At 38.4% G+C, this 18,654-nt stretch overlaps 1 protein-coding gene and 1 pseudogene across 1 annotated transcript in view; both read right to left on the bottom strand.

Annotated features, from left to right (window-relative positions):
* Positions 1–18,654, bottom strand: part of LOC140921542 (uncharacterized) — a 471,050-nt gene that overhangs the window by 165,906 nt on the left and 286,490 nt on the right. The window lies entirely within an intron of this gene.
* The window catches only part of LOC140921638 (uncharacterized), a 34,743-nt pseudogene that overhangs the window by 3,325 nt on the left and 12,764 nt on the right, over positions 1–18,654 (bottom strand).

The raw sequence follows: 18,654 nt of genomic DNA, 5'->3' as shown, positions 1-18,654 counted from the left end.
CCAACTTACTAAAGATCCACTCCAGATTAAATTGAGCTACTCACTCGAAAGAAAAATCATCTGTGGAAAGCCTCCCCAGGGTATAGACCTGAATGTGACGACGTAATATCAGCATATCTGGTGTCAAAACAATGGTTCACGAGCTCCATATGAAAGGTCGAGGTCACAGTCACATGATTAAAATTCTACAATAGCGAGGGAACCCTTGCTTATGAGCGGCTGGCAGGATCACAAAATTTGGGGGTTTTCAAGGGAACACAGCGCAGCCCTTTTAAGGTATAGATTGAATTGTTATGAATAACTTCAACTTCTGGCTATGTTTGATTCCCTGTTGTTCACTTGCTTCGCTGAACTTTAAAAAATCAAAAGTGATTTTATCCAAGCTTTTTGACCTGGCACAGGACTGGAAAAGGTGCACCTGCGGTGGACCTTTTCTTGAACCTTCCTGGTCCTCCTGGTTCACAATTGAAAATGAAAATAAACGTCTACGTTCAACAGTTTACCTGAAAAGAAAAAAAAAGAAATTCACAGTCTCCTAGTGCCTAATTTGGTCCTAGTAGTTTCGCTGAGAACACTTTCATGGTTTCGATAATCTTTATTTGAGAAATAAGCCAGAAACTGTCAGAACCGTACCAATCAGCTGTCACTAAAGTAATCACGTGCAAGGACGCGGTGGGTGCCTTTTTCACTCATCCCCCGGCATTCGAGTGAAATCTCGCCACCTCTTCGATCAGAACAGTTTGTAGTTTGTTGTTTGTTGGATTTTTCTTTTCTACGTTTTTTTTTTTTAAAGACGTTATGGGAAAGCACAAGCAAAAGCAAAAGGCTGAGAGAGAAAGGTACCTGTAAAGGCCGATACACACGACGGGTTTTGCTCCCGCAGCATGCTCCAGGTTCATTTTGCACTGCCAGTACACACAAGGGATCATACTGCGGGAGCTTGCTCCTTGTTATGGTACACACGTGGTAGCAAACGAAAGAAATTTGGTGTGGGATAGCTGATATTCATCAGATGAGGGTTTGGGAACTAGATCGAAATTAAACATGGCGACTTCCTTGCGGCCCAGATCAAAACAGAAAAGTTAATTCTTTTGATGCTGATAATGCTTGAAGATGACTCATCAGTTAGTAAAAAAATGCCAGGAAAACTTGGGCTCGGCAATGGCTTCTGAGAAGACAGGAGAAAGGGGCTTTTTATACTAGTTTTCGAGAACTGTCCGTGAAAGATTCAGACGGATTTTGTGAATACATGAGAAGGCCATACGCAAAATTCGAGCTCATCAACTTCTACACTTTCAGTCGACGCCATGTTGAATTTTGAGCACGAGTCAAGGATTCCAAAGGAATCAGTGTGGATGAAAATAATGGCTAATTTGATACTAGGTTAATGTTTTACATTTGCCGTATTAATCCGCGCGCGGCAAAAAGTATCAGTACACACGAGGGAGCGTTTTCAAGTTCGCTCAATTTGCTCCAGGAGTTTGCTCCCAAATATTTAACCGGTTAAATATTGTGGAGCATTTTGCGGGGTGGAAATTCTGCTCCCGAGGATGAAGTATACCCATGAAATCGTTGGTACACACGGAGGAGCTTTGCTCCCGAAGCGTGCCCCTGGAGCATGCTCCGGGAGCAAAACCCCTCGTGTGTATAAGTCTTAATACTGTGTTGTGAAATCATACCAATTTTTGGCTGACTGCGATAGATCTAAACCTGCCAAAGGCAAAGCTGCATGATTTTTCGTTTGTGTCGATCTGTGGACTGTACTGAACGTGGTGGCAAGCAAGTCACAGGTTGTATTCAATCGTTCATGTTGCCATGGAAACCACGAAAACATCACATTTGACCTGTCAGTCAAACTCTTTCATCAGTATATTTTTTACTTGCCAAGTTTCAGCTTGTGAGCTGCAACATTTCTCTTGCCTTGATTTGGCAAATGACATATACTCACAAACTACCAAAACTGTGTTCAGCCACCTTAAATGGTTCAGCAACGACTAGACCAAGTAACTGATAGTTTTGGGCTTGCAGACTGTCAAGAGTTAACTTTGTTTCTTTATTTTGACCAGTCAAAAACGTCGAGACGTGACGGCGTAAAAATTTATTTGGTCGATCAACGTGGTCTGGCCACTGTCCGAAATTTATTTTGAGCCATGTTATCATTCTCAGTCACTTTAGGGCCACGCTGACCTGGACAACACTTTTGTCAGCTTGGAGTCCAACTTAATCTTTTGTAGTGCTCTTTTTGATTGTCAATCTTTTACTGAGCATATGTGCTTATCCCGTCCTAGGAGAAGTGTATTTTACTGTCCTTGGCTAAAACTCGTGTCTTATGTGTCATATGAGAAAGTGTGACAGCAATTCAGTTAAGAAGTGATATCTAATGCGTGTGTTCTGCAGCTTATTGTACATCAGTGTCTCTGTAAATGAAAGTTTTACAAAAGAGAGGTAACCGAATTTAGTTTTTGCGCTATGCCAATGATTCCAATAAAAAGTGGAAAGAGAACGAAAAACAATGTCCAAATAAATGTTAAAAAAACCAAGCTTTCCTTGATATGATAGTTTAGAGCCGATTAGCGATTGGCGGCTTTGAACGTTTTGTTCAGTATATTTATTCTACTACTTCAAAATACTGCTTTAATGTTCCAAAAGAATTTGCAAACAAGTCTCGACGTAGCCTGTTCCAGGCGTTCGGATAGGACAAGGAAAGCTACGAATGTAACAACATACAAACAAAATGAACCTTCTATTATATTATTGGTGGATAGCAAAAGACTTGATTAACCTGCGCTGGTTTATGATATGGCCTAGATAGGAAAAATTGATTTGGAGGTAGACACGAACTTTGTTACACCGCTTTCTTGCAAATTGCAGCTCAATTTTCCCCGGCAATGACTGTACCTTTTTGCCATTTATACTTTATTATGCAGCAATCAAATGAATAAACGTGATATATTTAGGAATGATCTGCAAGAGTTCTTTTGTTTCTGTTAATTAAGCATTTTTCTATCTGCATGACTGAAAATAGAGCTCCCAAAAATAGAGTAAGTAAAAAATAAAGTCTTGAGGTCAGTCTCACTCTCTACTAATCGCTAACCAGCTCCGAGATCCTCAATCCTTAATTATATGGAGATTTGGATTAGATTAATTGAAGGACAAAATTTAAAATTGCGATGTCGGTGTTTCGCCACATTTTTTTGTGGTGATGCGGTGTTTGTTATTTTCAGTTTCCGCGGTGTTGCGGTGTGGACAGTCCCCCAATGTCCCCCTCCTTGTTATACCATAAACCCTTACAGAACTGTAATACATTCCACCCCTAATTTATAAATCGAAAAAGAAAACAAACTTGTTATGCATTCTAACGTCTTTCAATATAGCAAGATTCAAACACGAAAATGAAATGCAAAGAAAAGCATTAAAACAGTAAAAAATTAGAATCCAGCCCTTTTTGGAATCCGGAATCCACTGTACTGGAATCCGGAATCCAGTACCCGGAATCCGGAATCCACAGCGTGGAATCCAGAATCCAAGGAAGTCCTGGATTCCCTTACATGGGGCGACACCAACTATATCTCTGAACTCACTTTACAAACTGATTACGTAAGTAATACACGGCTTTTTAGAATCACACGAGGAAAAGATCGCTTGATGCAGATCGATAAAGGAGGGTGTACTGCAGGAATAAAACACGGGTTGTGTTGACAACTTGTTGACTGAGAAAATGGTACTAGAAGATGCACACCTTCAAAAGAAGAAATATCCTGCTGTTTGGTGGACGCGAAGACAGCGTTTGATTCGGTATCCCACCAATGAATATTAATAAGAACACTTGAATTTTATGGGTTGCATAATAGCGTAATACACCTCATTAACATGCCATAGAGTCATGAAAAATCACACTGGAGGTAGATACGAGCGAGGATAAAGGGAAGAATGGTCAAATCAAAGTCCAAAAGAAAGAGATTTTGCAAGGCAATTCCTTTAGAGTAAAATTAGTTACTATTGGACTGAATCCTATCGCATAGTACCTAGATAGGAGGCATAGACGGGCAAAAGTTTATCTCACGCTCCCAACCGAAAAGATTGCGCATCTGTTGTCTGTAGAAGGTCTTAAATTAGTCTGAACAAGAGGTGTGGCTCCAAAAACATAAAAATCAGTGAAAATAAGACCATGCCTGCCTACGATGATGTCAACATGGCTCTCATCGGGTGACAATGACCAGTATACGTTTCTATGTTTTTTTTTTAAACACTCAACGTCTAGAAGATAAGTAAAAATCACCGAGGAAGCCGACTAAAGAAACGAATGTGGTTTATCTGGACATCCCCGTTGTTAATTCCACTCACGGTCAAAGCACCTACTCGCTACCTACCCTACAGTATTATACGTGGACTACGCAACAGATTGGCAATTAAAAAGAGAATTCGACAGGCTAACAAGCCGAAAGATCATCAACAAATCTAGCTGGAAAAATGCTCAAGATACCGTGTTGAAAAACCTTACATAAGCGTCTTTGACAAAGTGAATAACAAATGTTTCATGATAAAAGGAACTATTTGCATGCCGGGTATATACAATACAAGGACAACGTTAAAAGAGGCAAATACAAGGACACAAAGTTAGCAGTACGAGTACAGAAGTTGTATTGATTTCGTAGCTGTATACTCTACTGATTTAGAGCAGGAGTTAGCTAAGATTTTTACAAGATAAGAAAGTCGTAAACATAACGATGGAAAGGTAACAGAAATAGATAGTTTCTGAAAACTTTGAAATTGAAAAGAGGTTCACGTTGCAATGACGGTCGTTAGTTATGCATGAAAGACGAAACTTTAACCATAAAAATAAAGTCTTCCGATAACAATAATAATCCGTTAAGGTAGTCGAGAAACTCTCTAAGTATAAGGACGTAGAGTTTGAAATCGCCAGAATGTCGAAAATGGAAATGGAGACGGTATCAGTTGTTATTGGGGCGCTCGGGGTCATTAAGAAGGAACAGGAAAAATACGTTAACAGAATTCCAGGAACAACCAGTGTCAGCGAGCACCAAAAGAATCTCACTTCTGGGAATAGCCCACATCCTCAGAAAGGTTTTGTCAATCAAGTAATCTCTTTTGTACCTGAGGGCCATGGTTTGGACTCTGTGCTTTAGAGTCTAAACAAGCAAGCCAAGGATTACAATACAGTCGACTCCCGATAACTAGAACCTTCAAGGGAAATCGAAAAAAGTTCGAGTTATCGGGAGTTCGAGTCATCGGGAGCTCGAAGAAAATAGCCTAGACTAAGGTAAAAAACATTTTTTACTGCACAGTGAACATTTTAATCACCTTTAATTGTAGAAAGGTCAGGTGAAAATTAAAAGATACTTCTAGATTATAAACCAGAACGTAACGTAACAAAACATAGCCTAAATGGAGCATGCGTTTTACTGTTTTGAAAAGAAAAGCTGCTTCACGTTAGCCTGTGACAATCAACATCAGCCTCCATTGGCAAACCATACTCCTACAACACGTTAATAGGACATCCAAAATTCAATGTTTCGGAAGCCAGTAGACGGCTTTTTTCCTGACTTTTTGAGGGCTCAAAACATGGTTCGAGTTATCGAGGGTAAAATTATATAGAAAATGACCTGAGGGAAACGAAAATTGGTTCGAGTTAGCGGGAGTTCGAGTTACCGAGGGTAAAATTATAGTGAAAGTATGACAGAAATCCAGGGGAAATCGATTTTGGTTCGAGTTAGCGCGAGCTTCGAGTTAGCGGGAGTCGACTGTAATTATATAATAATAATAAACTGTGCCAGGTTATTGCTGGTACACTCGAGACTCAGTAAAAGGGAATGGACCAAAATCTAAGCAAGATCCCTTATTATTATTATTATTATTATCATTATTATTATTATTATTATTATTATTATTATTATTATTATTATTATTATGATTATTATCTCTTTTATCACAGTCTTTGCTGGTGTTCTTTTTGTGTATCAGTGGGGGGGAAAACCATGCACCTAGAGCGTCAGTCACTCAAGTCAATCACTCTGTTCATACACTGAGCACCTTTCTGAGGATTCGCGCAGATCCCAGCGTGCAGATCTTTTGAATCTTTGTCATAGTAGCTCTCTGATAATTTCTTGATGTTTTCTATCATACCCTTCTTCACTGTACCAAGCGCATCAACAACCAAAAGGATCACTATGGTTTTCATATGCCACATTCTCTGTATTTCTATTTCTAGGTCTTTGTACTTGCTTTTTTTTCAGTTTCCTTCAGTGCGATATTATTATTATTTTTATAATTGTTATTAGTAGTTTTTTAGATAGTCATTTTACGACAATTCTCTTTCGTACACAAGAAGAATGTACATAGGGTATATATTTTAATATTCATATTCTTGAATCTGTAAATAGTCTATTTTTTTTAATCTATGAATAATGTTATTTTATTATTATTATTATTATTATTATTATTATTATTATTATTATTACAAGTGATACCAGAAAAAGTAAATCATAATTATTTTACGCTATATAAAGCTTCGAGTTTAAACCTTAAAATAATTTGATCAAAAAAAATGTTTAGCTTTTTCGTCTTTCTGCGGTGCGGCATATTATACGACGAAGTCACGGTTCGGCTCTTTTTGACATAAAAATCATGTCCAGTGACATGCAAATCATGTCAAAGGGATAGTAAAATCAACCATTACAGCTGATTCTTAAGTCGCGGCACAAGCGGATTAAAAAAATGGATTTACAAAGAGAGACACGAATTACTCTTTCTAAAAAGAAAACAACAACTTAATAACAGCCTGCAAACCACTGAGCTTAGATTTATGTCATGTTGGGCCAATTAAAAACGTGGAATTTCTTATGAGTGCCGAACACTTATTTTAGCCGATGAAAGTAATCAAATACGGCAGTTGATTCAGGAGGGTCTCAATGGGGTTAACCGATAGTCGTAAAACGGCCAAAAATTTAGTCGATAGCCGTAAAAATTTAAAAATTTTAACCGTTAGCCGTAAATAGGGTAAGAAATTGTTCCCTAGATTTGTTAGGTTTAAGAAAGGTGCTAAACTCACTTATGATTGCGGTTTTATTTCCCGGCTACTTTGACCGCTACGCACGTTAGGCCAAGCGCCTAGCTTTTAGTTGTTGACCTAGACCTAGGCTCCATTTCCGCCGCCGCTCTCTCGGGGAACTAATTTTTTCCATAGCGAAAATCTGGCTTCTTGCTGGGGATTAATATTTTAGATTTTCAGGAGGTCGTGCCCTTGAAATACTAGCAACACGCAAAGATGTCACTGTTTGTAAAACACGTCGCCGATAAACAACAATTCCATGTAACAATTCCCTGTTTTTCTCTGACGCTACGGCGTCTTCCCCCCGGGTCTTCCCACGCAATCTCGGTCAAGGCATTTCGGAATAATGAGCGCGGAATAATGAGGCCTACAGACAAGACAACGGCAGACAATCGTTCTGTACAGCCCTTCGCTATCATTAAAAACACTGGACACGGGAATTGTTTTACATTGGCCGTTTTCACATTAGAGCTAGAAATGGATTAGCCTGTGTACAGTCACCCCCTCCCCCACAGACACTCTTTCTCCCCACCTCCTTTTGAGGGGAGGGGGCGGCTGTACACAGGCTATCTGAAATGGATAATCCATCTTCAATTAAATTGTCCGTCAAAATTGACCGAGAAAACCAGGCCGATTTTTCTGATTCAAAATTAAAACCATTCCATTTTCAAATTAAGACGTATTACCTATCAGTGACGCGAATTATCAAACGGATACCCGTCTCACCCGAATAACCCGTCTCTAGTGTGTAAACGGCCATTTCTGTTATAAATGAACGTGGCGCCCTGGCCTTGAGTTGGGCGTTTGCCTGTCTGCTTCTGCTTTATCACAAAGATTATTTTTAAATTGACTATTGACATTTGTATGGGTAAAATAATATTAGAAGTGGAACACTTTATAAAAAGTATGATCTGTCAAATGTTAAAATTTTTCAAAAGAATGGTTTATTTCATCCCGAGATGATCCTAAGACCTTTATTTTGCTTTAAAGATACAAAAAAATACAGGTTTATTAACATTTAACTCCTTGAAACAAAATAAATTAATTTTAACTTTGTTGTTAACCGTAACTGGAAAAAATTAACGGATAGCCGTAAAAGAGCCAAAATTTTAGCCGATAACCGTAAAAGCTACCACCCCATTGAGACCCTCATTCAGACGTCCGATATGATGGTGCCAAATTTTATCTCCGTTAGTTGCAAATTTTCCCAGTCTCTAGAAGAACTTTTTATCCAATATGGATAACAGTTTCTATAATTAATGCATTATATTCGGCACATGTGAAATGCGACTTCTAAACTCAATGTTGAACCTAAGTTGTCTTTAATTTGAAACTAGAGACCTTTAGATTCGAGGACGAGAACGACTACGAGTACAACATTTTACTTGAAGTTTCTTCGCGTCTCCTCAAAATATAGACTTCCCAGAAAGCGTCATTTTACTATTTTTCACTACACAAGTTAGCATTGCTATCTTTAGTAAAGAAGGTTACGCGCTCTCCCAATCGCAAAATGATAAAGCTTTTAACGTTTGCTGAGCGGAGCAACATGGGTAAGAAAATGAAGTAAACTACCCATCCGAGAAAATTTGGTGATCACGTGACCTCACACCGACCGCCCTCCCGCCCGAGAAACCGTCCGTCGGCACCAAAGGGCAACCAATGTTCAATCTCACACTTTCTAGCTAGTTTGGGAGGAAGACTGATATTACTCACATATCGCACACCAATGTTGTGATCAATTGACAGCTGTCAAAACTAGATATCTGCTGACCAGTATCACCTGACCGTATCGCGGGCTTAGGTGTCGACCCATTGAGGTCGAGTATCTTTTTGAAGTTATCCGCTGACAAGTTACTTGTTTTCAAATGATCGCAGGCTCAAGTTTAATTTTTTTAATTCATATGAAATATGTCGTGTTTTATATGAGCCGCAGAATTAAAATTTTGATTTCAAACTGACCTCGGAAGCTAAAATTCAGCCAGTGTTTACAGGCAGGGAAGACATGCCAGTTGCTTTTGACTTTTCTCACCAAGGGCACTCGTTGGTCACGCTCTACCTCCAATTTTTATGCTCTGATTGGTCAAGATTTGACAGGTGAGTTCATGCGAAAAATTTATGCAGCATGCATCTTGAAACTTGTTTACTTTGACAGCTGAAGCTGACAGAGTGTCAACTTTTTATGTTTTTAACTGTCTTTTTCCACTGAGTGTACAAAATATACGTCGCTTGTCAAAGTCGGAAATCCGATTTCGGAATGGCATCGTTTTCGTTTTTCACCTTGCCTGATGCGTAAGAGGGGTCGAAAAGTCTGAAGCGATTCTGGCCTTATTTGATAGTTTTCAATGTATCTCAGATGGTAAGCTTGAGTAATTATTGTATTTGATATTCGTTTTTTATATCTAATTTAATGAAGTGGAGCGTAGTTTATGCGGCTATTTAGTTTATGCGCGTTTGTAAGATTTGAGACAATGATCTGACCGAGTATCAGGTTTCATTATAAGCTTATAGAACTTTAAAAAGCCTTTAGACATTTTCTCAACGCAAGTAGAAAGAAAACGTTCCAACGAAAATTAGTTATAATTCTGGCTGTAAAAGAAAGCTTTGAGTGATTTTCTTGCCTCGAGTCCGGGAAGCCGGCTTAAAACATAAACAAGGATTTTCAGAAACACTTCAATACTTGTCTTCCTGAATGAAAATTGTTGTCTTATTTTTATTGATTGCTATTAGTCTCTTTTGAAATTTTAATCGCTGTGCCGTTTGTTTTCAGTCGCTCATGAACATCGCTTGCAGGAGTAGTCAAAACGCCGCGCGTTTCAAACATTTTTGAAGATTACACATCGTTATAAAATTATTAAATTAAAAAATAATAATAAATTCTTTATTATGTTGAAGCGTATAACTCTGTTAATCTTAATTTAAACAGTCGACTTTGGCGCTTGTCAAAAGAGAGAACCGGCTAGCCGTATAGGTGATTTTGGACATTTCGAAATTGTGAAATACTGCATTCTGTACGAGGTCTGTATGATAAAAATAGCGCCTCATGGTACTGTTTCACCTCAGATGTGATGTATAAAAAGTATAAAAGGTTGGTTTACACGTCCCCAGACTTGTTGGCCAGATTTTGTAAAGTAAACTTGTCGAACGCCAAAAATTCGGCCTGATTTGTTTTCCAAGAATTTGTTTCCCAGGCCTAATCTACTGTGATCAAGAGCCATTATGGCTATGCTATTTTTTGGGTGTGTGTATAAGGCTATCAACTCGATGTAACATTAAGCTCACTCTTAGCTTGGACTGTTTGCAAATTATTTTTCGCTAAAATCACTTAGCATTCAACTCAAAAGTCACATGAATGTGCTCTAAAGTTAACTGATTTGTGGAAGACAAGTTTATTGTTTGATTTAAATTATATATTCGAGTTAATAGGAGCCTCGCTTTTAGCCCTGGCTAAATCTATATATAATCTTGTTTTCGCCACCACGACATTCGAGCGAAAAATCGTAGTACAATGACGACGGCTACCACGTTTTCCCGCCAAATCGACGCTAGCTCACGTGCGCGCACTACTTAGTATTGAGAAAATCTCGTACTTGTAGTCGCACTCGTGTTAGAATCTAAAGGTCTCTACTGTCGAATTTAGTTGACTCAGACGTCCCATCTCAAAACAGTCACCTCTCGAATAAAATTAAGCACATGTGAGAATCGACGATTGAGCTGTGGGTAATGATAACAGTGTTTAGTATTACTAAAAATACCGGTAGATACGCCATGATAAATACCGCACATTTTATAACGGAGCTCCACGCGCGCGCTTCGCGCGCGCGTGGACGGAGCCCCATAGCTAAGGAAATGTGGTAATCTACCCATCCGAGAAAATTTGGTAATCACGTGACCGTACGACCGTCCGTCCGCACCACAGGGAAACCAATGTTTACTCTCACACTTTCGAGCTAGTTTGGGAGCCCAATAGAAAACTAATTGCACATCAATGTTGTGATCAAATGACAGCTGTCAAAACAGGATATCCGCTGACCAGTATCACCTGACCATCGAGGTCGAGTACTTTTTTGAAGTTATCCGCTGACAAATTACCAGTTTCAAATGATCGCAGGCTCAAGTGTATTTTTTCCAATGATTCATATGAAACATGTTGTGTTTATGTCACTATGGCCCTGCACTGCCAAGATTTTGATTTCAAACTGACCTCGGACGCGAAAATTCAGCCACTTTTTTTAAAAATAAAGGCGGGGAAGACCTTTTCTTACCATGGTCACGCGTTGGTCACGCTCTGAGTCCAATTTTTGTACTCTGATTGGTCAAAATTTGACAGGTGAGTTCATGCGGAAAATTTATGCAGCATCTTGAAAGTTGTTTATTTTGACAGCAAAAGCTTACAGAGTTTTGTGTCAACTTGTGATGTTTTTAACTGTCTTTTTCCACCGGATGTACAAAATGAAATACAGCTGCTATCAAGAGTCTTCTGTTATCCATGGCTGGTTTGTTTATTGGGTTTTTGGTTGAGAAATGCGTCGCTTGTCAAAATTGGGTAATCTGATTTCGGATGGCATCGTTTTCGTCTTTCACTTTGCTCAATGCGTAAGAGGGTTTAAAAGTCTCAAGCAACTATGGCCTTCCTTGATGTCTTTCAGGAACTGAATCTCGAATGGTAAGCCTGAGTAATTATTGTATTTAATGTTTGTTTTTGTTATATCTAATTTCATGAAGTCGAGCACAGTTTATGCGGCAAGTTTTTGCACGTTTGTTGAGATTTGAGTCAATGATCTGATCTAGTATCAGGTTTGATATAAGCTTACAGAACTTTAAAAGGCCTTCAGATATATTTTCTCACGGCAAATAGAAAAAAAAAAACGTTCCGAAGAATATTTAGTTATAAATTTGGCTGTAGAAAGAAAACTTTGAGTGATTTTTTTGTTTCGAGGAGTTCATCTTTGAAAAAAAAACAAACAGCGGGAGGCCGGCTGAAAGTAAAACAAAATAAACTTAAGCTTAAGCTTTAAGCTTAAAGACTCAGGATTTTTAGAGACACTTTAATACTTGTCTTCGTGAATGAAAATTGTTGTCTCTGTAAGTGTTTTACCGAATTATATTTCTTTTATTGATTATTAGTAGTCTCTCTTGCAATTTTAATCGCTTGTCCGTGGTGTTTGTTTTCATCGTTCATGAACATCGCAGGAGTACTTAGAAATGTCGCGCGTATCATAAACGCTTTATAAGATTACACATCGTTATAACTGGAACCTGATAATAAATTCGTTATTATGTTGAAGCGTATCTCCATTAAAGTTTATTCAAACACTCGATCACACTGACAGCTCGCACTAAAAATGAGAACCGGCTGGCCGTATGGGTGATTTTAGAAATTTTTTGAACGGTTTCGCTAAAAGCCCACGATTGATCGTCCTGAATATTGAAAAATTGTGAAATGCCGTATTCCGTCCGAGGTCTGTTTGATAGAAAGTATTGTTTCACCTCAGATGTGATGTATAAAAAGTATAAAAAGCTGGTTTACACACCCTCAGATTTGTTGGCAAGAATTTGTAAAGTAAACCTGTCGAACGCAAAAAAATGCGGCCTGATTTGTTTTCCAAGAAATTTGTTTTCGAGGCCTAAAGTACTGTGATCAAGAGCCATTATGGCTCTTGAATGTGACAGAAGATGTTTGCTATTTTTTGGGTGTACATATATTTAGGCTATCAACTCGATGTAAGATGTTTCACTCTAAAATAACTTATCCTTTCCCTCAAAAGTCACATGAATGTGCCCTTAAGTTAACTGATTTGTGGATTACAAGTTTATTGTTTGATTTAAAATACAAATTTATTAATGGGAGCTTCGCTTTTAGCCCTGGCTAAATCTATATATTATTGCTGTAAACATTGCTTTCAATTTACACATTATGTTACTAGCTATATGCAACATACAGGTAAAAAAGAAAGTAAAAAAGAGATTTGAAAAAACCAAAAAAAATAAGAAGTACGAGAAATTTGCTCGAAGAGGATTCGAACCCGGACCCTCAGAATCAGTTAGAGCTAAGGGTTAACGCCTCGACTACCTCGGTAAATGCTGTCAATTCAAGTTTAAAACAGGTGTATATTCCTTCTCTATGTTGATTGGAAGTTTTCAAGGATGACTTTCGGAATTTTTTCAATTTCCGTGTAGAATTAAATCTTTAACTGAACAAAGCTAGACGTAAAGTTCACAATAAACTCATCAACCCTCTTTCAGGCTTGGTCTATGCAGGGGAACGTTTAAGAAAATTGTGAACTATCGATCGCGCTACTACCAACTCTCCCTCGTACGGTGTCTTTTCATCGGTCGGGGAAAACATTAACACAACATTGTTCATCATTATTTCCATTGTTTTGGTTAGGGTAGCAAACCATTTGGCTTTTAGGTTTAGAAGATTAAAAATTATCAGGAAGAACATTACTTTCCTGCAAATTTCCTCTGCCGCGTGATGAAAAGTCAACTCTCTACAGCCCTCAGCCTAGTCTCCCGAATTTTTCGCTCATGTTCATTGCCCCCTTAAATTTTAAATGCCGGAGGTAAACTGGTTATTTTTGAATGCTGCACACAACACAAACCTCAAATATCAGTATTTTATTTTAACCCGATAATGAAATCTTGTCACAGCAACAAAAAAATCCTTATTCAGCAATGGCCACGTGATTGATGACTCCATCACCCTACATGTGACAAGAGAAGGTATTTTATGGCAAATGTTATCTTGTTGTGGTCTGGCATTCTTCCACGTATGAAATTGTCAAAGTTATAAAGCTTTCAAAAAAATTGCGTCAAAGGATTCTGGGACAACTTGCACACACTTCAGTGTTTTAAATTAAGTCAAGACAAAAATTTTCTCGGTTTCTGATAAAAAAAAAATATGGTTAAAAGAATAATCCCTCTTATCCCTAAATGGCACCTTTTGCATTTTCAGCTCAATGTCCGCGTGCTTAATGTCACGTTGAGCTCTCTAATATTGTTTGCAGATTATTTTCCCATAAAATCAACAAAACTTAACATTATTATTTTTCCCTAAAATCACTGAGCCCCTCCCTAAAAATTCATATGGTTCACGCCATTTCCGAGGAGACTAGAGAAGGGTAGAGTTGGTTTCACTTCAAAGAACAGTCTTGCTGGGATCAGCGATAATCCTCCGAGGAGTCCTTGAAGTCTAAGGTTGCTGATTGCCACCCGATTAATGGATTAAAATTTCTGAATAATAATAATAATAATAATAATAATAATAATAATAATAATAATAATAATAATAATAATAATAACCATTATTGTCTATAATTACTTTCCCTCCAAAAACTTTTGTTATGCTCAGAATTTAGTACTTACTCCATGATAGGCTGGTATATCCTCCAAATATGTACGTTCCACCGACTCTTATTATTGTAACAGTTGGTCCTTTGTTGTCACATCGACTGTGAAAAGTACTTGCAGCCCAGCCGTCAACGGACGCACGCCAACATCGCTTCCATTGCGAAGACTTGCTCTGAGCAACTGGTTTGAGCCACGTACTTAAGTATTTTAAGTAGTTAACATCACTTCCCACAATAGAGGAATGTTTTAGTCCCTCTAAAAAGTAAAAGAATCCAGGCAGCAAAGTTTTTACCTCACTTGAGAATTTTTCTTTTCCCTTACAAAGTTAGTTGGTCCCATAATTTAGCTAAAGTTAGATGGAATTCCATAACATTTTCTGGAACTTATCCCTGATCAATCCAGTTTGATATCTGCACATTATATTGGACAACACTGTAAAATTCAACTCGAATATAAAGAATACGCATCTTTCCAGACTCGTACGATTTGCATGCACAAACACTTAAAAGTGACAATTTTTTAAAATAATATCCTTCAGTTGTATCTTCTATCTCTTTTTACGTTACCAGTTAGAACGTCGCGAATAAAATATGAGCCATCCCTTTTTTTCAAATTTGCTGATCTAATCGGCTAAAATTAATTGTCAAAAACAATTAAACTAGAAAACTGTAATATAAACAAACAATAAAACTGTTTTATAAATATCATACTTGCATAGTTGAGCTCGCACTCAAAGCCGTCTCCAAAGTAGCCTTGGTCGCAAGTGCAGGTGAACGAACCACGATAATTTTTACAGCTGGCAAGCTGATGGCAGTAATACTTGTCCCTGCTGCATTCATTCAGATCTGTGCAAAATTGAAGAGGGCTATTAATTGAGAAACTTACAACAATACAAATGATGTTCAAGAAAACGACGACAGGAGCCACATATTCAATGAAAGTTTGTAATGTTTAAAACACGTGGGTAAAGGTGGCTCGACCCAGTATTTGTGTAGGCATACCTTCCACCTTTGGACCTCTTATACGTAAACAGCTTGGTCTTTACTGTAAATACTGAACTTTATAATGATAGAATTTTTTCGCGATCGGAATGAAAATCACGTGACAATACGTCACAATGGTCTTAAATCGTAATCGAATTACTGCCCTTATTCGCGAAGTATCTGATACATCTTGAAATATAATCTGAAATGTCATTGAGTTGTCCGGTAACGTCACCTAGTAATTTATGCATTTGTGCATAAATTTCAATTTCTTAACAAGTTGGCAGCCGTAAGTCACGGAACCGTGGACAGCAGCATGCATGTGGTCGATATGAAGTGTTCTATGTTTTGAGTGTCGTGAGGCTTGACGATAAATCCTCCAGGAAAAAAAACGGGGGGGTGGGGTCGTGAAACCCGACTCATAAGCTCGTGATAGTGTGAAACGTGACCTTGGACTTGGAGTTAGCTTGAACTACAGAGGTTCCTTTTTCATTCTCTCGCTTAGGTTATACAGTATACGGAGTATTTTAAACTCCGACTGAGCAAATCTTACTTTTGCCGCTCTGAGTCTAACATTTAAGGCCTATACACTCGAGGGGTTTTGCTCCCGGAGCATGCTCCAGGCTCATTTTGCGCGTGTCAGTACACACGAGGAAGCGTTTTCAAGTTTGCTCAATTTGCCCCGGGAGCTTGCTCCAAAACATTTAACCTGTTGAGTATCGTGGAGCATTTTGCGGGGTGGAAATTCTGCTCCCGGGGATGAAGTATACCCATTAAATCGTTGGTACACACGGAGGAGATTTGCTCCCGGAGTGTGCGCCTGGAGCACGCTCCGGGAGCAAATTTCGGCCTTTAGGAGTCATAGAACTGGTCTGTTTCATGCATATTGAGTAATCATTTCCTGTGGTCTGGAGCGCGATGTCCTACACTTCCTCCGTTGGCAATTACTTTTGTTTTAGCTTGATAGTCTATGAGACTGTACTGGTGGTGAATTTTTTTTAACAACTGCCTAAAGCGAGACGGCAGTTTCGAAATTAAAAGGTTCCTCGACAGTTGCTACTGTAATATACATGAAAGTGTTCACTCTAAGGTCATGTTTCACACAGCAATTATTGCTGTCGTTTAGCCTGTCAGCACTATTTCAAACCGGATGTATTCCTTAGCGCATTCAGCCAATAATAAAATGTTTTCTATTGATATTTCGGAAAGGTAATAGCCAATCAGGAAATACCTACCATATTCGCAAAAGTAGGTGACGCACCGGACGGCATTATAACGCTCGGAATTCAGACGTTTCCCTTCCCCGTGCCCCTCACGGGTTAGGGGGCCGGGAGACGTATGACATTTCAGACTAATTGAAATATTAAACAATTATTGAATTCGGCCTTATTTCGTTTCATCTGGAGAATTATGGAGATCGCGGACGGTGTAATCCGCACTGTACTTGCTATTTTTTTAGCCAATAGTTCAACTAATTTTTGCTGCTCTTTAAGCTTGTGCTACTAATAAAAATTGTTCAAAAGCGAACTGCTTTAGTGTTTACCGATAGTTGATCACGTAATCAACCCATGCAAAGGGCGTATTTGCTCGATCGATAGCGGACTAATCAGACTGTGCGAAACACCAAGATCACTGTCTGTGTTGATACACTAAAAAAATAATCCTAAATAGCATTCTATTATTTCAGTAACTTAACACCGTATGCGTATTTCCCCTTCTGAAGCTGAATCGAAATCTCCTCAGTTTGAAACTCAGCTTTTAGTAGATCTGAAGGTCCCAGCAAATGAATAATTCCGTGCATTCAACTGGACGATTAATTTTAATTAGATATGCTTTTAACCTCATCAAAGGTTTTTTGCTTGAGAAAAGTCCGATCCCTTGCTAATCCTCTTCCCACATCCCAAATAATATATAGATTTAGCCAGGGCTAAAAGCGAAGCTCCCGTTAATAAATTCATAATTTAAATCAAACAATAAACTTGTAATCCACAGATTAGGGCTCATTAATGTGACTTTTGAGGCAACGGCTGAGTGAAAAATAATATGACAGTCCGAGAGTGAAACAAATTTTTCATAGAGTTAATAGTCTTATTTGTACACCCAAAGATAGCAATCATGTTTTATCACAGTAGACTAGGCCTCGAAAACAAATAGACCTATTCGTGAATTGTATTTGCATTATAATGTGGAAACTCCTAAAGCAAAACGTTTTACTCCCAAGGGGTTTGAATTGGGTACAACCAGAAACTCATAAGGGGTTGAAAGGTGTAACTCTTAGATGTTTGCTTTGTCCGATGCTCGTGATTATTCATTTTTTCGAAAGTGCCATATTTGGAACGAGAAGAAGAGATAACTGACAGTCAAACTTCGTAAAAGACGTGACGTAATTTTACTTCAGGTTCCCGCGCCCGCTTAAAAAAATGGCCGACAAACGGGAGAAAAACTCCCTAAAGCCGAGAAAGCTTTCAAAGGTTGAAACCAGGAATCTTACCGAAACACTGAGCAGGATATTATTGCCTTACAACCCGGGCCAAACGTAACATTATGAAAGCCATTGATGTCCTCGCAACTACTTGAAGTTGTCACTTCAAAACACAATGACGCGTTCACCCTCTGCACAGTAAACTTATGCTGCAAATAGGCTTTTAAAATTCTTATATTAAAAGTCTAGAATAAACAGTAAAAAATATTTTCAATAAAATTCATTAGCTGCGTATCGAAAAGTGTCCAAAACCTGAGCCTGACATCTTCGCAAAAAGGTGATGCGTGTAATGAATCTGAGAATTAAATTCAGCTTGGATGTTGTAGTCACGATCGTGTTTTGAGCTAATTTTATGAATGAACAAACTCAAAACAATAGACAGAGAAGCCGTTTCTTGAAAATTTTGATTCAAAGTCCAAAAAGTTAGTCCTTTAAAGCAATTCGGAAAACACTATCTGGATCATGGATCCGTTCACGCAGGTGAAAGCGGCTGAGCACATGGCAAAATTCAACACAAAATCCATCTCAAATCGGGCTCATTTTGTAATTTTTCTCTTAAGCGCCGAAGAGAAAAATTTATAAAGCGTCTATGAAAATTTAAAAATACATAAATTCCCTTTCAAAAACGCAATTTTCTTGGCCATAGAGTGCAAATGTACCTGAAAAACTTCACTGCCTTGGTTGCATTTCAAAACAGACCATGCGCTCCGTCGAGAAGAAAACAAGGTTGAATTCCTCGAAGGACGATTTCTTGATGAAAAGCTTCCCTT

Source organism: Porites lutea, chromosome 1, assembly GCF_958299795.1.
Source record: "Porites lutea chromosome 1, jaPorLute2.1, whole genome shotgun sequence".
NCBI classification, from domain to species: Eukaryota; Metazoa; Cnidaria; class Anthozoa; order Scleractinia; family Poritidae; genus Porites; species Porites lutea.
This window is presented reverse-complemented; position numbering and strand designations above follow the sequence as displayed.